Here is a 21,724-nt window from a genome sequence, read left to right as displayed (position 1 = left end):
ATATACCCAAAGGATTATAAATTATGCTGCTATAAAGACACATGCACACGTATGTTTATTGCAGCACTATTCACAATAGCAAAGACTTGGAATCAGCCCAAATGTCCATCAGTGACAGATTGGATTAAGAAAATGTGGCACATATACACCATGGAATACTATGCAGCCATAAAAAAGGATGAGTTTGTGTCCTTTGTAGGGACATGGATGCAGCTGGAAACCATCATTCTTAGCAAACTATCACAAGAACAGAAAACCAAACACCGCATGTTCTCACTCACAGGTGGGAACTGAACAATGAGATCACTTGGACTCAGGAAGGGGAACATCACACACCGGGGCCTATCATGGGGAGGGGGGAGGTGGGAGGGATTGCATTGGGAGTTATACCTGATGTAAATGACGAGTTGATGGGTGTAGCACACCAACATGGCACAAGTATACATATGTAACAAACCTGCACGTTATGCACATGTACCCTACAACTTAAAGTATAATAATAATAAATTAATTTTAAATAAATAAATAAATAAATAAATAAATAAAATCATATACACCAAGTGCAATAGTACTTGCTTATTTTCTATTCTTTAGATCAAAAAAGGAGTAAAATTAGATGCTACCTTATTTTAGGTAGGGTCAAGGATATGAGCATAAGTATTATGGGGAAGGAAGAAAAATTGTTACAATAGAATGGTTTCAGATCTTTTTATTTTGAAATAATTATAAATTCACAGGAGTTTGCAAAGAAATGTACATAGAAGTCCCCACACGCTTGTTCCAGATTTGTACAGTGTTAACAACTTGTACAACTATATTATATCAAAACCAAGAAATAAACATTGCTACATTCCATAGATTTCATCAGTTATACCTAAAATTACATGTGTGTGTCTGTCAGGGGGGGAGTATAGCTCTATGCGATTGTATTGCAAGTATAGCCTGTGAAGCCACCACAACAATCAATATACTAAATTGTGCTATTACCACATAACACCTCCCTAGTACCCTTTATAGCCACACCCATCTACTCTTTCCCACTATGTGAGTCCCCATCCTCCACTGTGTGCATTCCTTCCCTGACCCCATCCCTCACTCTGTAACCACTAATGCTTGCAATCACTAAGAACCATCTGTTCTTTATCTTTGTGTTATTTCATAAATAAAAATAAATAGAATTGTGCAGTATACATCCTTTTAATATTGGCTTTTTTCAATCAGTATAATTTTCTGGAGGTTCTTCCATGTTGCTGCACATATCAATAGTTTGTTCCTTTTTATTGCTGACTTGTATTTCGTGGTACTAATATACCATCATTTATCTAATAGTGGTTTCTAGTTTGGGTCTATCATGAAGTTATTATAAGCATTGTGTATAAATTCCTGTGTGACAATAAGTCTAACATTTTATCTGATAAATGCACAAGAGTGCAACTGATGGGCCACAGGGTAAGTTTATTTTTAGTTTTGAAATGAACTGCCAAACTATTTTCCAGAGTAGCCACACTATCTTCCATTCCCACCAGTAATGTATAAGTGATCCGGTTGCTCTGCATCCTCACCAGCATTTCATGTTATCATTATTTTTAATTTTAGTTATATTATTTTAAGCTGATTAAAAAGTACATTCATGCAGCACATTCATTTCAATTTTCTTTTAATCCATTTCATTCTTTCAAAATAAAATATTAATTAAACAATTTCCTCACAAAGAAATCAAATGCCCCCAGGATGTTTCAAATGAAAAATAAAATTTTCAAAATTATGTAACATGGAAGAAAATGAGATTATAAATGTAAAACAATGTAAAAGTTAAAACCAGAGTAAACGGTCAAGAAATAATTTGCTAAGACTTTTTGATAGATACTCTAGTTCAGGCACCAATGATTAAAAGCCTGATTTCTTTTGAAATTATGATGCAGTTGCACAAATTCCCTGTCTCATTAAAAAGATGTGTGCATATTTGGTATTATAATACAAAACTTAATTGAGCAAACTTTTCAAATAATAGAAATAAATGTCTTAGCCAGTGAAAATGTTAGGGAAAGCTTTAGTCCAAAATAAAGAGCCATAGGAAAACAAAAACAACTTAACTTTCTAGTGACAAGAATCAGAAAAATAAGAGTATAAAGGAAGAGTAAAAGTCTTTATACTGCTTGATTGAGTCATGAAAGTCAGACATAATTGGAAATATGAGTTAGAGCCTTGTATATTCTGGGCACCAGTTCAATGTTAACTAAGGTCACTGAAGTAATGAGTAATCTCCTCTATGGCTGGTCACATGACCAAGCTGAAATTCATCAGTAATTACCATCTAGTTCTTAATCCATAGTCATAATTTATATTAAAACCACTAACACAACTGGAAAATTTGATAGTAGGCTCACCAGAATCAAAGTGAATACTGAAAGAAAATAGGGTACGGACTAGAATCCAACATCCTCCAAAAGCTAGCTGTTTCCTTCAGTTTGGTTGAAATCCAACTATTCAGTAGTAGACTTACCAACAGGGTTTAGCAGCCTGAATGATAAATTGTGGGATTCATGGCTTATTTGATCTTAAAATATTGCTGATCATAGAAGGCTAAATGCAAATTGGGTAGGATCAGGACTTAGAAGTAGACACTCCTAGTGGGCTAGGACAAGTTCTAGAGCTGTAGTATCCTATATGGTAACTGCTAGTCATGTGTAGCCATTTAATGTAAATTTAAACTAATTAAAATTAAATAAAACAAAACGTTTAGTTCCTCAGGTGCAGTAGCCACATTTCAAGTGGTTGATAGTGATGTTTGGCTAATGATTACCAGCTGGATAGAAGACATACAACATTTAATCATAACCAAAAATTTTGTTACATAACACTGTTCTAGAGAAAAGTGCAAATGTGTAATAATACAAGGAAGAATTCCAGGCAGGCACTTGGAAGAAAGTGTATTAGTTTACTGGAGCTGCCATAACAAAGTACCACAAAACAATTGGCTTAAATAACAGAAATTTATTGTCTCACAGTTCTGGAAGGTAGAAGTCTGAGATCAAGTTGTCCTCAAGGCCAAGATCCCTCTGAAGGCACTGGGGAATGATTTCCAATCTCTCTCCTAGATTCTGGGGGTTGCTTGACTTGTGAAAACGTAACTCATCATATGTCATTCTCTGTGTATGTGTGTCTCTCTGTCCAAGTTTCCTTTTTTTATATAAGAATATCAGTTATATTGGATTAGGAACCCACCTAGTCCAGTATGGCCTCATTTTAACTAATTGTATTTACAACTACCCTATTTCCAAGTAAAGTCAGGTTCTGAGGTACTGGCAGGTAGGACTTCAAAATACAACTTTTGGAGTTCACAATTTAACCCATAACATATAATATCCAAGATATATGGTAACATTTATAAAGTGTTAGCCGGGCATCAAGACCTAACATAGCCCAACCAGTCCAGAAAGAAAAACTGATGGTGAAGAGTCACAATAGAAATTTTAAAAATAAATAATATGGAAAGTTTCTGGCAGCAGATGTCGATTATTTCCCTTAGCAGGAAAATAATTTTCTCTCTTTTTTTTTCATTTATTATTATTCCTTGCATATTCAGGCCCTGAGGTTGAGACTCAAGGATAAAATTTTGATCCCTTGCAAAAGATCAGATCAGGGTTCTAAAGAGGCTGAGAGGCTCACTAGCTTATCAAGAATGATACTAAAGGATACCAAAACAAGTCAATGTCACAATTACCAAAAGAAGGTGTAGAGTAAAGATACAATCTTGAGAACCAAGCAAAAATCCAATTATTATGACTGAAACATAAGTCATGACCTAAACAGTAGAAAAGAGGAATCAACCACCTATGAATTAAGGTAGAGCTTTTAAAATCTCCCTTCATACCTTCTCCTTCATAAAACCACCCCTTCCAAGCAAGCCCTGCTTTCCCATCCTGGCATTATTCTTTCGGCTACTACGCTACCTACTCGGCTTGACTTGACTAGCTCCATCAAGAATCATGCTTCTGATTCTTCTGGATCAGAAACTCTTGTTTCTTACTCACATAAAGTCTTATCTTGTCTTTCAAACACAGTGCTCTATTCTGTTATTTGTTAACTCCCTGACTACTAGGGCCCATTCCCGTACTCTCCCTTCCTGTCCTTCAAGATTTCGAAAATAACAATCTCTTTTCAGCTTAGCCAAGTCCTGGAAACTCCTTACCTCACAACATCTTCCCCAAACTTGTTGTTTTGCACACCAAAGAAGCATTCTGGTTATGATGCGTTTTTTCACCTCTTTTCCCATCTGGGTAGGGCACTCCACTATCAACTCTCAACTCTGAAGTTAAAATGGGATATAAAAGCAGCATCTCTTTCACACAGTTTCTTCAGATCTCTTCTCTACTTTTGTCCACATAAAGATTGCTGACCCATGTTTTTGAGGATCTACCAGAACCACTTCTAGTATTTCTAAGCTTCCAATGAACATACAAGCTGCCAATGATAGGGATCTTCTTTGGGCAACCTAAATCAACCAGTGAAAAGTATTTTGTTACTATTTATGATTACTATTTGTAAGGGAGATTTAAATCTGTCCTGAGTTTAAAAGAAAAAATTGATCCTAAGTCTTGTGGTTCTGAAAGTCTGTTTAGAGAAAGGCAATGTTAATTTTTTGGTCTAGGAGAAGACGATTGGGTACAAGAAAGTTGTGTGTGTGTGTGTGTGTGTGTGTGTGTGTGTAGGAAGAGGGGAATGGAAACCCATTGATCCACATTTTAAAATGTAGTTCTGTCATGTATGGAAACAGATATACACATGCACACTCATACTGCACACAAATCTATTTTAACATATGTCTTACCTATAAATACTATTTAATAGTCTACTTTTTATTCTTCATAACGCATTGGTCATTTAACTAGTTGACTGTTACTCAATACTGTAAATAATGCCTTGATGAACATCTTCTATATCCACCTGGTGGAACATGTCCTATCCTTTAATTAGTATAAATTACTAGAAGTGTAATTCCTTAGTCAAAAGATGTATACATTTAAAGTAATTTTACCAATATGCATTCACACAGTCAATGTATGAAAACACTCAGTTCATTATAAGAGTGAGATTTTGAAGCCTTGAGGCCTTCTACGTTGTAGCTTATAGGTCTTTGACTAGCATTTTGAAATAATTCTGGACAGGGCTAGGCTATGATTCAACTGAAAAAAGAAGATACCTAGGTATTAAGCCAAGCATGCATTAGCTCTTTTCCCTAATGCTCTCCACCCCCCACACTCTTATGACAGGCCTCAGTAAGTGTTGTTCCCCTCTCTGTGTCCACCTGTTCTCATTGTTCAGCTCCCACTTATCAGTGAGAACATGCGGTGTTTGATTTTCTGTTCCTGTGTTAGTTTGCTGAGAACAATGGCTTCCAGTTTGATCCATGTCCCTGCAAAGGACATTATCTTTTTTCTTTTTATGGCTGCATAGTATTCCATGATGTATATGTACCACATTTTCTTTATCCAGTCTCTCATTGATGGGCATTCAGGTTGATTCCATGTCTTTGCTACTGTGAATAGTGCTGCAATGGACATACACATGTATGTATCTTTATAATAGAATGGTTTTATTCCTTTGAGTATATACATAGTAATGAGATTGCTGCGTCAAAAGGTATTTTTGGTTCTAAATCTTTAAGGAATCGCCACACTGTCTTTCACGATGGTTGAAGTAATATACAGTCTCACCAACAGTGTAAAAGCATTCCTTTTTCAGTCAGGCACGGTGGTTCATGCTTGTAATCCCAGCACTTTGGGAGGCTGAGGCAGGAGGATCACCTGAGGTCAGTAGTTTGAGACTAGCCTGGCCAACATGGAGAAACCCCATCTCTACTAAAAATACAAAAAGTTAGCCTGGTGTGGTGATGCATGCCTGTAATCCCAGCTACTCGGGAGGCTGAGGTAGGAGAATCACTTGAACCTGGAAAGTGGAGGTTGCAGTGAGCCGAGATAGCACCATCTCACTCCAGCCTGGCAAGAGCGAAACTCCATCTCAAAAAAATAATAAAATAAAATATCTTTTTCTCCACAGTCTCACCAGCATTTGTTGTTTCTTGACTTTTTAATAATTGCCCTTCTGACTGGCATGAGATGGTATCTCATTGTGGTTGTAATTTGCATTTCTCTAATGTTTGGTGATGTTGAGCAATTTTCCTGTTTGTTGGCTACATGTATGTCTTTTTGTGAGAGGTGGCTGTTCATATCCTTTGCCCACCTTTTAATATTTTGTTTTGTTTTTTCTTGTAAATTTGGTTAAGTTCCTTGTAGATTCTGGGTATTAGCCCTTTTCAGATAAATAGATTGCAAAATTTTTCTCCCATTCTGTAAGTTGTCTGTTCACCTTGATGATAGCTTCTTTTGTTGTGCATAAGCTCTTTAGTTTAATTAGATCCCATTTGTTAATTTTTTCTCTTGTTGCAATAAAACTAGGTGATGGGTTGATAGGTGCTGCAAACCACCATGGCACAAATTTACCTATGTAACAAACCTGCACGGCCTGCACATATATCCTGGAAAATAAAATAAAATAAAATAAAATAAAATAAAATAAAATAAAATAAGGCTGCAGTTCTGTATCTTTTAAGCAGAGTGCGTTTAGGCCATTTACATTCAACATTAGTATTAAGATGTGAGATACTATTCCATTATTCCACACATTGTGCTATTTGTTGCCTGTATACCTTGGTCTTTTTCTTTTTTATTGTTTTTTTGCCGTATAGGTCCTGTAAGATCTACACCTTAAAAATGTTTTGTTTTGATGAGTTTCCAGAATAGTCTCAAGATTTAGATCTCTTTTTAGCAGTTCTTGTAGTGGTGGCTTGGTAGGTGAATTCTGTCAGCATTTGTTTGTCTGAAAAAGAGTGTATCTTTCCTTCTTTTATAAAGCTTAATTTTGCTGAATACAAAATTCTTGGCTGATAATTCTGTTGTTTGAGGAGGCCAAAGATAAGGCCCCAATTCATAATAGAGTTTCTGCTGAGAAATATGCTGTTAATCTGATAGGTTTTCCTTTATAGGTTACCTGGTGCTTTTGCCTCACAGCTCTTAAGATTCTTTCCTTCCTCTTAACTTTAGATAACCTGATGACTGTATGCCTAAGAGATGATGTTTTTGTGATAAATTTCCCAGGTGTTATTTGAGCTTATTGTATTTGAATATCTAGGTCTCTAGCAAGACCAGGGAAGTTTTCATGGATTATTCCCCCAAATATGTTTTCCTAACTTTTAGATTTTTCTTCTTCCTCAGGAATGCCAATTATTTTTAGGTTTGGTCGTTTAACATAGTCCCAAACTTCTTGGAGGCTTTGCTCATATTTTCTTATTCGTTTTTCTTTGTCTTTGTTGGATTGGATTAATTTGAAGACCTTGTTTTTGAGCTCTGAAGTCTTTTCTTCTGTTTGTTCAATTCTATTGCTGAGACATTCCAGAGCACTTTGCATTTTCATAAGTGTGTCCGTTGTTTCCTGAAGTTTTGATAGTTTTTTATTTATGCTATCTATTTCATTGAATATTTCTCCCTTCACTTCTTGCATCTTTTTTTTTTTCCTTAGGCCGGGCTTTACCTTTCTCTGGTGCCTCCCTGATTAGCTTAATAACCAACCTTCTGTGTCCTTTTTCAGGTACATCAGGGCTTTCTTCTTGATTTGGATCCACTGGTGGTGAGTTAGTGTGATTTTTGGGGGTGTGTTACAGAACCTTGTTTTGTCACATTACCAGAGTTGGTTTTCTGGTTCCTTCTCATTTGGGTAGGTTCTGTCAGAGGGAAGGTCTAGAGCTCAAGGCTGTTGTTCAGATTCTTTTGTCCCCCGGGTTGTTCCCTTGATGTAGTACTCTTTCCCTTTTCCTAGGAATGTGGTTTCCTGAGAGTGGAGCTGTAGTGATTGTTATCTCTTTTCTAGATCTAGTCAATCTGCAAGTCTACCAGGCTCTGAGCTGGCACTTGGGGTTGTTTGCACAAAGTTCTGTGATGTGAACTATCTGTGGGTCTCTCAGCTGTGGATACCAGCACCTGCTCTGGTGGAGGTGGCAGGTGGGTAAGAGGGACTCCGTGAGAGTCCTTGGCTTTGGTTGCTTAATACACTATTTTTGTGCTGGTTGATCTCCTGTCCAGAGGTAGCGCTTTCAAGAGAGCATCAGCTGTAGTAATATGGGGAGGAAAAGGTGGTGGCCAGTGCCCTAGAACTCCCAAGAGTATATGCCATTTGTCTTCAGTTACCAGAGTGGGTAGTGGAGGACCATTAGGTGGGGGCAAGGCCAGGTGTGTCTGAGTTCAGACTCTCCTTGGGCAGGTCTTGCTGCAGCTTCTGTTGGGGATGAGGGTGAAGTTCTCAGGTTAATGGAGTTATGTTCCTAGGAGGATTATGGCTGTCTCTACTGCATCACGCAGGTTGTCAGGGAAATGGGAGAAAGCTGGCTGTCACAGGCCTCATCCAATATCCACACAACCCAAAGGGCCGGTCTCACTCCCACCATGCCTCCCACCAACAGCCCCAAGTCTGCTTCCAGGTAGTGGGTGAGCAGGACTGAGAACTTGCCCCAGGCTACCCACCTCCCAGCTGCAAAAGCAATTAGGGCTTTCCTTCTTTCCCCACCTGTGGAGTCTGCACAATGGATTCAACTCCCTCCCTTGAGTTCTGGCCAGGAGACTTCTCCTGGTTTGGTTGAAATTGTTAACAAAGTTCAGCTGGAAGTTTGCTTCTCTCTGTGGCCTTTACCCAGTGCCTCCCAAAGGATGCCTGTGAGGCAGGGCAGAAATGGCTTGCTAGAGGACCCAGCGAGACCATAAGGGCTTTTCCTGCTGCTTCCTCTCCCCTGTGTTTAGCTTGGCTCTCTAAATTGACTCAGCTCCAGGTAAGGCCAGAATCTTTTCTCATAATCTAGACCTTCAGGTTCCCTAGTGGGGGTGTGTGTTCCGGGGTGGATGATCTCCCTTTTCAGCTTCCACAGTTTGGGCATTCACAGTATCTGGGGTGCCTCCCAAGTCCTTCAGAGGGTCTGCGGGTCCTCTTTGGCTTTCCTAATGTATTCCTGCAGTCATTCTGGAGCAAAAGATCATGATGTATGCCTCCACATACTGCTCTGTCCCTCTGTGTGGGAGCTGCAATCTACTCCTGCCTCCTGTCCACCATGATGCTCCCACAATCTCTCTTGGTCCGGACACTATCTCCCACTGTGGCCCAGGCTTGGCCTCCTTCAAGGTGCTGGCTGACAAGAATAATGCAATTTTTGACCTAAAATATCATGTCTTCTGTCAGCATTCATGAAACTACGAAAAGCTAACTTGTTAGCTTGCAAGTAGGGTGAAATCTCAGCCCCTTTACAGTTCTTGATAAGTAATTTCTAGTTAGACTTCCAAACAATCATGTGATACCCTATTTCTTGATATTCATGGACAAATAGATTTTTACTCAAAAGAATTTTGAAAAAGAAAGAAATTAAGGATTAAATAATGAGTCTGGGTCAAATCACTATACTTTACAATAGACATCTATGAAGTGATTTTGAAAAGTTTGTGAAAAATTGAATTAAAAGATAAAAATAAAAATATAAACTTTATTTCTTACCATAAGCTCCATCAAATTCAGGACACTTTTGTAAGCAATGATACTGGCCATTTAGTCCATTCCTGAAAACTGAAGGTCGTGGAAATTTAACCACCTCAATGCAATCATTTTTAGTTACAATTATTATTATTAATATTTTGAGATGGAGTCTTGCTCTGTCACCCAGGCTGGAGTGCAGTGGTGCGATCTTGGCTCACTGCAACCTCTGCCTCCCAGGTTCCAGCGATTCTGCTGCCTCAGCCTCCCTAGTAGCTGAGATTACAGGCATGTGCCATCACGCCCAGCTAATTTTTGTATTTTTAGTAGAGACAGAGTTTCACTGTGTTGGCCAGGCTGGTCTCAAACTCCTGACCTTAAATGATCCACTCGCCTCAGCCTCCCAAAGTGCTGGGATTGCAGGGGTGAGCCAGAGCACCCAGCTGTCATTTTTAATTATTAATTTGAGAAAAATAAATGCCTTTTACAAATTTTTTTTTTTAAGATTAGGGAATGAACAGAAGTCAGAAGCTGACTGTAAGGTAGTTGCCTAACCATTGCCTAATAATTTTGAAATTCTTCCAAAACTGCCCTTGTTTGATAAAAGGAATGAGCAGGGGCATGGTTGTGGTGGGGAATAACTCCAGTGAAGCTTTCCTTGGTATTTTTCTGCTAAAGTTTTGTCTAACTTTTTCAAAACACTCTCATAATAAGCAGATGTTATCATTCTTTAGCCCTCCAGTAAGTCAACAAGCAAAACGACTTGAGAATCCCAAAAATGCTGTTGTCATTACCTTTACTCTTGATTAGTCTGCTTTGCTTTAGCTGGACCATACCCACCTCTTAGTAACCATTGGTTTGATTATGCTTTGTCTTCATGATCATATGAGTAAAGTCATGTTTTATCTCATGACAATTCTTTGAAGAAATGCTTCAGGATCTTGATTCCACTTGTTTAAAATTTACATTGAAAGCTCCACTCTTGTCTGCAGCTGATCTGGTTTTGGTGCCGATTGAGGAGAAAGTTTGTTATAATTTATTTTTTTAACCAGAATTGTATAAGTTGAACCAGTTGAGATGTCAGTGATGTTGGCTATTATTTCTACTGTTAATTGTTGGTCCTCTTTATTGAGGACATGGACTAGATGAGTTTTTTTCTTCACAAATTAATGTGGATGGTCTGCCACTATGGGCTTCATTTTCAAAATCATCCTGTCCTTTTTTAAAATGAATTATCCATTTGAAAACTGCTGATTTATTTGGGGCATTGTCCTCATAAAATTTTTGTAAGGCAACAATGATTTCACGATTCTTCCACCCAAGTTTCACTATAAATTTGCTATTTGTTCTTGCTTCCATTTTAACAGAATACATTTTGCTCTGATAGTGGATCTTTTGAAACTCTCTTATTCTTATCCTCAAATTAGATCCTGTTCAGATAAGGTATAACAAGTTTAGTATGAGTTTATTCTAGTGCAAAAAAGTGAATTCAATGCATAATTTCTTCATAATATAATTTTTCTGTGAACTTTTTGAAGACTCCTCATATATCAGGAAGCCCACCTGAAAGATAGGCTTCAATAAGACCAATTCTGACTAGCCAGCTCCATAAGGCTCTAAGCTAGTATAAAAACATTCTTATTACAATTGCTTTTATTCCATAGGTCAAGAAATTAAGTTGAGGATTCTGCTGACTGCATTTGCCTACTCTAAATAGATGTTCAGAAACTAGGGGAGTTAACAATGGGTAACTCTTAGATGCAGTGGACCCATTGTGAGACAGGCTGGTACCAGGAATCCATTTATTACCTGACCCCTGTAGACCTCTACTCTAACAGGAGAGCTATGATGGCATTTTTGTTTTCTGAGTATTAACATCAGCTTGGACCTTGTATCCAAAAGATATTGAGAATCTAGGGTTTTCCCTTTCCTAAATACCAGATAAAGTTCCTAAGTCTGTTTGAGGAAGAACTGAAGGAAACACCACTATTATTGCTTGTTATGGTATTTCAGGGTCCTTTATCAAGGAAAACTTACTTTTCTTTTAACTGATGGGATCTGGGGATTAGAACTGGCCTGAGGTTTGGAACTAGGCAATGGAAAATTGCTTTATTAGAGTGGCTGACATTTGTTGGATGCTCATCTATTTTGCTTCTAGGAAGACTATGCTCTACAAGGCATATCCAAGATCCTTTCAAATCAGAACCTTTGAAGGTCATTATGACCTTTCTGCCCATTTTAAAAAATTTTTTATTTTAATTTCTAGGGAACATGTGCAGTATGTGCAGGCTTGTTATATAGGGAAATATGCACTATGGTGGTTTGCTGCACCTATCAACCCATCACGTAAACATTAAGCCCAGCATGCATTAGCTATTTTTCCTGATGCTCTCTCTCTGCCTCCCCTCCACTGACAGGCCCCAGTCTCTGTTATTCCCCTTCCTGTGTTCTCATTGTTCGGCTCCTACTTATGAGTGAGAATATATGGTGTTTGGTTTTCTGTTCCTGTGTTAGTTTGCTAAGGATAATGGCCCCTAGCTCCATTCATATTCCTGCAAAGGACATGATCTCATTTCTTTTTATGGCTGCAGAGTATTCCATGGTGTATATGTACCACATTTTCTTTATCCAGTCTATCATTGTTGGGCATTTGGGTTGGTTCCATGTCTTTGTTATTGTGAACAGTACCGCAACAAACATACATGTGCATGTATCTTTATAATAGAATGATTTATATTTCTTTGGGATATATCCAGTAATGGAATTGCTGGGTCAAATGGTATTTCTGGTTCTAGGTCTTTGAGGAATTGCCACACTGTCTTCCACAATGGTTGAACCAATTTCATTCCCACCAACAGTGCAAAAGCATTCCTATCTCTCCACAACCTCACCAGCATCTGTTGTTTCTTTTTTTGTTTGTTTGTTTTGTTTTGTTTTGTTTTTTGAGACAGAGTCTCACTCTATCACCCAGGCTGGAGTGCGGTGGCACAATCTCAGCTCACTGCAAGCACTGCCTCCCAGGTTCACGCCATTCTCCTGCCTCAGCCTCCTGAGTAGCTGGGACTATAGGTGACTTTTTAATAATCATCATTCTGACTGTCATGAGATGGTATCTCATTGTGGTTTTGATTTGCATTTCTGTAATGATTAGTGATGTTGAACTTTTCTTCATATGTTTGTTGGCTGCATGTATGTCTTTTTTTGAGAAGGGTCTGTTCGTGTCCTTTGTCCGCTTTTTAATGTGTTATTTTTTTCTGTTTCTTTTTGTAAATTTCTTTAAGTTCCATGTAGACTCTGGATATTAGGCCTTTGTCAGATGGATAGATTGCAAAAATTTTCTCCTATTCTGTAGGTTGTCTATTTACTATGATGATAGTGTCTTTTGCTGTGCAGAAGCTCTTTAGTTTAATTAGATCCCATTTGTCAATTTTTGCTTTTGTTGTGATTGCCTTTGACATTTTCATCATGAAATCTTTGCCATGTCTATGTCCTGAATGGTATTGCCTCGATTTTGTTCCAGGGTCTTTATAATTTGGAGTTTTACATTTAAGTCTTCAATCTATCTTGAGTTCATTTTTGTGGAAGGTGTAAGGGAGGAGTCCAGTTTCAATTTTCTGCATATGGCTAGCCAGTTCTCCCACCATCATTTATTAAATAGGGAATGCTTTCCCCATGGGTTCTTTTGTCAGGTTTGTCAAAGATCATTTGATTGTAGATATGTAGTCTTATTTCTGAGTTCTCTATTCTGTTTCATTGGTCTATAAGTCTGTATTTTTCTTACCAGTACCATGCTATTTTGGTTACTCTTGCCTTGTAGCATGGTTTGAAGTCAGGTAGTGCAATGCCTCCAGCTTTGTTCTTTTTGCTTAGGATTGTCTTCTCTATACAAGCTTTCTTTGGTTCCATGAATTTTAAAGTATTTTTTTCTAATTCTGTGAAGAATATCAATGGTAGTTTGATGGAAATAGCATTGAATCTATAAATTACTTTGGACAGTGTGGCCATTCTCGTAGTATTGATTCTTCATATCCATGAGCATGGATTGTTTTTCCATTTGTTTGTGTCGTCTCTGATTTTCTTGAGCAGTGGCTTGTAGTTCCCCTTGAAGAGGTCCTTCACTTCCCTTGTTAGCTGTATTACTAGGTATTTTATTTTCTTCATAGCAACTGTGAATGGGAGTTCATTCATGATTTGGCTCTGTTTGCCTGTTGTTGGACTATAGGAATGCTTGTGATTTTGTATTCTGTTGCTGCTCATTTTGGGAATTATTCTCACCTTTCTCTTGATGGTTAAGTGCTGTGGCCTAGCCTCTGCTGTTCTGGGATTCTACAATTTTCATGGCTACTGAGGATCTCAGTTCTATACAGTATCCATTACCACCAGAAAAAGATTGGAAGACATTTACTGTTTGACTTCAAGTATCACTACAAAGCTAGAGTAATCAAAACTATGTTGTAACATCCTAAAAATAGACAAATAGATCATGGAACAAAATAAAGAAATAGACTACACTGAAATAGTGTGGGTTTTGTCAAAGTGATAAAAGAGTTTCAATGGGAAAGGAAGGATCCTTTAAACAAATGGTCCATATTCTTATATGGAAAAATACGGAAACTTTATTGTCATCCCAGACCCTATATAAGGTTTAATTTTACGTGAACTATGTACTCAAACATAAAAGTCAAAACCATAAAATTTTAAGGAAAATATCTTCACAGCTTGGAGGTAGACAAAGATTTCTTATTCAGGGCAAAGAAAGTGATAAGTGTAAAAATCTTGTTGTTGTTGTTTGCTTGTTTGTTTGTTTTTAGATGGAGTCTTACTCTGTCACCAGGCTGGAGTGCAATGGTGCAATCTCAGCTCACTGTAACCTCTGCCTCTCGGGTTTAAGTGATCCTCCTGTCTCAGCCTCCTGAGTAGCTGGGACAATATTGCCCGCCACCGTGCTTGGCTAATTTTTGTATTTTTTTTAGTAGAGACGGGGTTTCATCATGTTGGCCAGGATGGTCTCAATCTCTTGACTTCATGATCCATCTGCCTCGGCCTCCCAAAGTGCTGGGATTACAGGAGCGAGCCACTGTGCCTGGCCCAGTGTAAAATTTTTAAAGTTATAAATATTATGTAATGTTTTTTGAAAGTTAATAAACCAGACTCATATATTTATAGCCTCTCTCCTACTAAAAATTTTATATATAAACTTTAGGTTTTTTTCTTCTAGTTAATGAAGGGGACACGAAATGTCATCAGTAAATGAGCAACTCAGTTAAATTCTGTTGGACAAAAGCAGTGGTTACTGTGGGAACAGAGCAGAGCTTAGAATATTAGCACAAAAAGAATATAGAGAAGAAATAAGCAAATTTGTCACAAAGAACCATGGAGAGCCAGGGAATTCAGCAAAAACATTGGTGCAGCAATGGAGGACAGGAATGAGATGTGGGGCTGAAAACAGAAGGAATAATTTATTACAAAGTGCGATAGATGTCATGGCTCTCACTCATATTTTTGTTTTATTTCTTCTCTGTACAAGGTAAGATTATACTGCCCTGCTGCCCTGAAGTCAGAGATGCCAAGTGACTTGATTTGTTTAATTAAATGCTAGTGAAAGTAATATGTGGCACTTCCTTTAACATCTATGATACTTCACTCAACTTTCACTTCTGTGGCACTCTGCTCTCTTGGTTTTATTCTCACTCTCAAGCTACAAAAACTTACTCTCTTTAGCAGCCATCTCTTTCCTGCTCATTCCCCAAATCCTGTATTGTTTGTAGTTCTGCCCTAAGCTTCTTATTTTATTACTGCAGATTCTCCACAGATAATCTCATTTATTCTAAGGCTTAATTACTATCTGCACTTCTGACTCTCAAATATACTGTATTAGTTCATTCTCACACTGCTATAAAGACATCTGAGACTGGGTAACTTATGAAGAAAAGAGGTTTAATTGACTCACGGTTCTGCCAGCTGTATAGAAGTCAAGGTTGGGGAGGCCTGAGGAACCTTACACTCATGGTGGAAGGCAAAGGGGAAGCAGGCACAATCTTCACATGCAGAGCAGGGGAGAGAGAGCAAAGAGGGAAGTGCCACACAATTTTAAACCATCAAATCTTATTAGAATTTACTCATTATCATGAGAATAGTATGGGGAAAATCCACTTTCATGATTCAACCGCCTCCCACAAAGTACCCTCTCAGCATTGGGAATTACAATTCGACATGAGTTCTGGGTGGAGACACAGAGAGAAAATATATTATTCTACACCTGGTCCCTCTGAAATCTCATATCCTTCTCACACTTCTACACACAATCATGCTTACAAAACAGTCCCTGAGAGTCTTAACTCATTCTAGCATTAACTCTAAAGTTCAAGTCCAATGTCTCATCTGAGACAAAGAAAGTCCCTCTGCCTACTAACCTGTAAAAATCAAAGTCAAGTTAATTACTTAGAAGATACAACGAGGGCACAGGCATTGGGTAAATGCTCCCATCTCAAAATGGAGAAATCAGCCTAAAACTAAGGAACTACAAGCCCCATGCAAGTCTGAAACCCAGCAGGGCAGTCATTAAATCTTAAAGCTCCCAAATAATCTCCTTTGACTCCATGTCTCACATTCAGGACATGCTGATACAAGGGATGGCTCCCAAGGCCTTGGCCATCTCCACCCCTGTGTCTCTGCAGCCCCTGCAGCTGCTTTCACCGGCTGGCTTTGAGTGTCTGCAGTTTTTCCAAGTGCATGGTGTAAGCTGTTGGTGGCTCTACCATTCTGGTGTCTGGAAAACAGTGGCCCTTTTCTCACAGCTCCACTAAGCATTGCCCCAGTGAGGACTCTGTGTAGGGGCTCCAACCCCACAATTCCCCTCTGCACTTCCATAGTAGAAGTTCTCCATGAGGGCTACTCTCCTGCAGCAGACCTCTGCCTGGATATCCAGGCATTTCTGTACATCCTCTGAAACCTAGGCAGAGGTTCCCAAAACTCAACTCTTGCCTTCTGTGCACCTGCAGGCCCAACACCACATGGAAGCTGTCAAGGCTTAGGGCTTACACCCTCTGAAGCAATGGCTTAAGTTGTACCTTCGTTTCCTTTAGCCATGGTTGGAGCTGGAGCAGCTGGGATGCAGGGCACCATGTTCTAAGGCTGCACAGAGCAGCAGGGCTGAAGGTCTGGCCCATAAAACCATTTTTTCCTCCTAGGCCTCCAGGCTTGTGATGTGAGGGGCTGCTGTGAAGGCCACTAAAATGTTTGCGAGGCATTTTTCCCATTGTCTTGGCTATTCACATTTTTCTTTTCTTTATTCACACAAATTTCTGACGCCTTAAATTTCTACCCCCAAAATGGGTTTTCCTTTTCTACCAAAAATTTTCCAAATGCTTATGCAAACTTTCTAAACTTTTATGCTCTGCTTCTCTTTTAAATATAAGTTCTAGTTTCAGGTCATTTCTTTGTTTATGCAGATAAATGTAGGCTTTTAGAAGCAGCCAGGCCACATCTTGAACACTTTGCTGCTTAGAAATTTCTTCCACCAGATACCCTAAATCAAGTCTCTCAAGTCCAAAATTCCACATTTGTCTAGATCAGAGATACAACACTGCCAGTTTCTTTACTAAAGCATATCAAGAGTGACCTTTACCTTAGTTCCCAATAAGTTTCTTATCTCTATCTGAGACCACCTCAGCTTGGACTTCACTGTCCATATCATTATCAACATTTTGGTCACAACAGTTCAACAAATCTCTAGGAAGTTCCAGACCTTCCCTCATCTTGCTATCTTCTTCTGAGCCTTCAAAACTGTTCCAACCTCTGCCCATTACCCCATTCCAAAGTCACTTCCACATATTCAGATATCTTTATAGCAATGCCCCACTTCTTTGGTACCAATTTTCTGTATTAGTCCATTCTCACATTGCTATAAAGACATACCAAAACTAGGTAATTTATAAGAAAAGAGGTTTGTTGACTCACAGTTCCATAGGTTGTATAAGAGGCGTGTCTGGGAAGGCCTCAGGAAACTTACAATCATAATGGAAGGTGAAGGGGAAGCAGGCACAATCTTCACATGGCAAAGCAAGAGAGAGAGCAAAGGGGGAAGTTCCACACTCTTCTAAATCATCAGATCTCATGAAAACCAATTCACTATCGTGAGAACAGGGTGGGGAAAATCTGTCTCCATAATCCAATCACCTCCTACCAGGTCTCTTCCCCATCATTGGGAATTACAACTCAACATGAGATTTGGGTGGGGACAAAGAGCCAAACCATATCATACACATATATTGTAAACATATATCTGCATGTTATCTGATAACATACTGACCCACATGCTTACCTATTTACTGGCCTGTTTTATTTAGATATTTCATAGACAAGAGATACTAAATGTTCTAAAATTTTAACTATTTTTTTTCAGAACCTTCTCTTTCTCCTGGCTATTCTATTCTCATGAATGATATTATCCTTAGTGACAGTGCCATACTAGAACAAATTGTACACTCAAAGTTATTTTGGCATCTCTTATGAGCAATTCTTATTTCAATCAACACAGAAGAAGAGATACAAAATCAATTGATGACTACTTTGGTAAATTTTTAAAGTCATCTTTACTTAAACCTCATTTACATGTAATAAAATTCACGTATTTTAAGCAGATATTTGGAAGATTGATAAGAAATATGTACACTTGTATAACCAACACACATTCACAAAATGATAAACTTCCATCAATATAGAAAGTTTATTCTTTCTCCTTTTTCAGGTAATCACTCTCCAGGCCCAGGTGATCATTGGTCTAGTCTCTAATGTTATAGATTAGTTTTGGCTGTTCAATAACCTCATTTAAATACTAACATAATGTGTTTGTCTTATTATTGAAGTGGAAGGTTATATATTTTTAGTACAAATTATTTGTTGGCCGTATGCATTGCAAAAGTTTCCTTTTTACCTGTACCTTGCATTTCATTATTTTAATGTGTTCTGAAGAGTATAAGTTTTTAACTTAGATTAAGTTTATGTTATGTATATTTTTTCTATTATGGTTAGTGTGCTTTGTGTTCTATTTAAAAAAAAACTCTTTGCCTACTTCCAGGTCACAAAAATTCTCTCTGGGAAGTTTCACAGTTTTAATTTTTATGTTTAGATCTATAATGAATGTTGAAATATTTTTGTATAGTATGAGGTAGGGACCAAAGTATGTTTTGTTCCATGTGGATACAGTTATCATCACATTACATTTTTTAAAAACAACCTATTCTTCCCCAATGAATTACCCTATTGCCTTTAAATAAACCAATGATCATACATGTGTGGGTCTATTATTACACTCCCTTTCTGATTCATTGATTTGTGTATCTATCTTTACTCTAATACCAAACTGTGTTGATTACTACATCTTTATCATAAATTTTAAAATCAGGTAATGTACATCCCCCAATTTTTTGCTTGTTTTTCTTTTTCATTTTTCAAAATTAGTTTTGGCTATTCTGTGCCCTCTGCATTTCTGTATCAATTTTAGAGTCAACTTATCAATATGTACAAAAAACGTAATTTATCTGGAATTTTGATGGTTAAATTTTTGGTCGATTTAGGGAGAATAAACGTCTTGGGAAAGATGCTGAAACTTTCAGAGCCTCTGAGTTTTTAATCTGCAAAGTCAAAAAATACTTTAGATATGTGTTGGATAGATAGGTAAGATATTTTACGCCAAATTCTTGACCTTACCTGGCACATAATAAATCCCTACAATTATTTCTATTACTATTATTATTAACCAAACGGCTTCACATGTGCCAGCTTATGTGTTTCTGACCCTAGCCATGTAAATGGAGCAGGACTTAGTACCATCAAACATTTATTGAGAACTCTTCATGAGATATTTACTTTATAAATAAAAAAATGGGCTGGGTACGGTGGCTCACGCCTGCAATCCCAACACTTTGGGAAGCCGAGGCAGGTGGATCACCTGAGGTCAGGAGTTCAAGACATGCCTGGCCAACATGGTGAAATCCCGTCTCTACTAAAAATGTAAAAATTAGCCAGGCGTGGTGATATGTGCCTGTAGTCCCAGCTACTCGGGAGGCTGAGGCAGGAGAATCAGTTGAACCCGGGGGGCACAGGTTGCAGTGAGCCGAGATCATGCCACTGCACTCCAACCTGGGTGACAAAGCAAGACTCCATCTCAAAATAAATAAATAAATAAATAATAAATGAATATTTAGGTAGTAAATTATCTTGCTGGAAATCACACCCTAGTGAGTGGTGAAGGCAAGTCTTGAATCAAATAAGTCTTTTAATTCTCGTACTCTTTTCAATACAAATGTATAGAGAAAGGCATGGAAGGAGGTAGGAAGGCAGACAATTTAGAATAATAATTCATCCTATGCAGAACCAGGATAGGAGCTGACAAAAGAAGAGACTAGCTCAGTTCATTGGTTCTTTTCTTTCTGTATCCTTGAGCTCCCCACACTTTCCTTTCTTCTACTCACTGACTCCTTAATCATCCAAAGAATTTTCAGCTTTCCTATAATGGACATAAAGTTTTAAACTCTTATGAAGGCCTGGCTTCCCCACTATTGGGTCAGCCAAATGTATTGGGAGCTGAATGAGCCCTCCATCTGCAACACATTCCTGAGCACGTTCCCCTCAGATGCCGCATGTGGGTTGGCCCTTAGGCCATTTCCTGACAGCTGACATACAGTTGACAGAGAACAGGGATATATATTTTGGTGCAAGTCATCCTGCCTGCTTGGCTATATTTGCCTTGTTTGATAGTTTTCACTTTTCAGGATGACCTCATGTTAGAAGCTTCTGGATAATTAATAAACTCCTTCTCTGTCAGCCCTTTTCTGGTTTCCTGTCCATTTCAGGTGCTGTTTCTTAGCTAAGTTTAATTGCTGAAAGAGTAACCCAAATGAATTAGTGGACATTAGGCTACAGATTAACAATTTTCACACCTGGCAGGTCTAGCATTTAGTAGAAACAACTCAACTAATATTCAAAGGCATATGTAAACATTTACTTTATGGTTTGGTGCCAAGTTTCAGTGGAATATTAATTTTATGGACACAGTAATAAACTTGTGCTACTTTGGGGTGAAAAAAAAAGGGCATAATGGAAACACTTACATATTCCTGGAAAATTCTGTCTTACCCAACTTAAAACTATAAACATTTTACTAACTAAAGGGCATGGAATAAATTAGGTAAATTGTGGTATACATTTTGTCATAAAAAAATTTCAGTAGAATAAGTTTTGTTTCTTCAAGCCAATTAGCAGTGCTAAGTGTCATGCTCAAACAATGTCTTTATCCAAATCTGACACACACAAACAGTTTAATATAATTCAACAGTAAGTAGTTCCCAGATGCTAAGATTCATGCAAAAGCAGTGAAGATGGGGAAATTACAGCACCTGCTCGAAAAACTTCATTCAAGTAGGTTCTTCTGACATCCTAAGAAGTACCTCCAGACCTTGGGGGAATGAATATTCATGACTGGACAGAGGGCATGGCTGATGTTATAGGAAGGTCTCAACAAAGGAAATGGATCTTTGAACTTGAGGTAAGATAGAATCTGTTCCTGAGGCACCAGAGAACTCCGGGGAATATTCTCTGAGTGTTTAGTGAATAGAGCATCATGGAAATCATAAGAGCCATGTCGGGTCATTCTGTGATATTTGGACCAGACATTGTGGTGTAGCTCAATGTTTAGGACTCAAGGAAAAAAAAATGTAGGTTTTACTAAAGTTTTAATTTTTGACTAAGCCTAGGCTTTGAAAAGTTACAAGGAACAAAAATGCCTTTTAGGGATTTTTTTAAAAGCATATTTTGGGGAGAATTTTTAAAAAACATTGTTCCATTTATTTAGGAAGCCTAGATTTAATTAGTTCATTTTGCAAGCTTATTTATAACATACACTCATTTGGTGATTTCTTAAGATTTTTTTTTTTACACGGGTTACTCTCAAGCTGTCTTTGCCCATTCCAAGTTATATTTAGATAATGCATAGTAGGTCACATTCTCCAATATCCTGGGAGGGCAGAATTTTTCTTTTTAAGCTATTGGGAAAAAAAAAAAAAGCTAACCAGGCAAACTTAATACATTTAAACTATCAACATATGTGGACCAACATTTTGGAATATGTGTTAGAGCTCAGCTCTTCATTTCTTTG

This window comes from Theropithecus gelada, chromosome 14 (genome assembly GCF_003255815.1).
Source record: "Theropithecus gelada isolate Dixy chromosome 14, Tgel_1.0, whole genome shotgun sequence".
Lineage (NCBI taxonomy): Eukaryota > Metazoa > Chordata > Mammalia > Primates > Cercopithecidae > Theropithecus > Theropithecus gelada.
Note: the sequence above shows the minus strand (reverse complement) of the source record.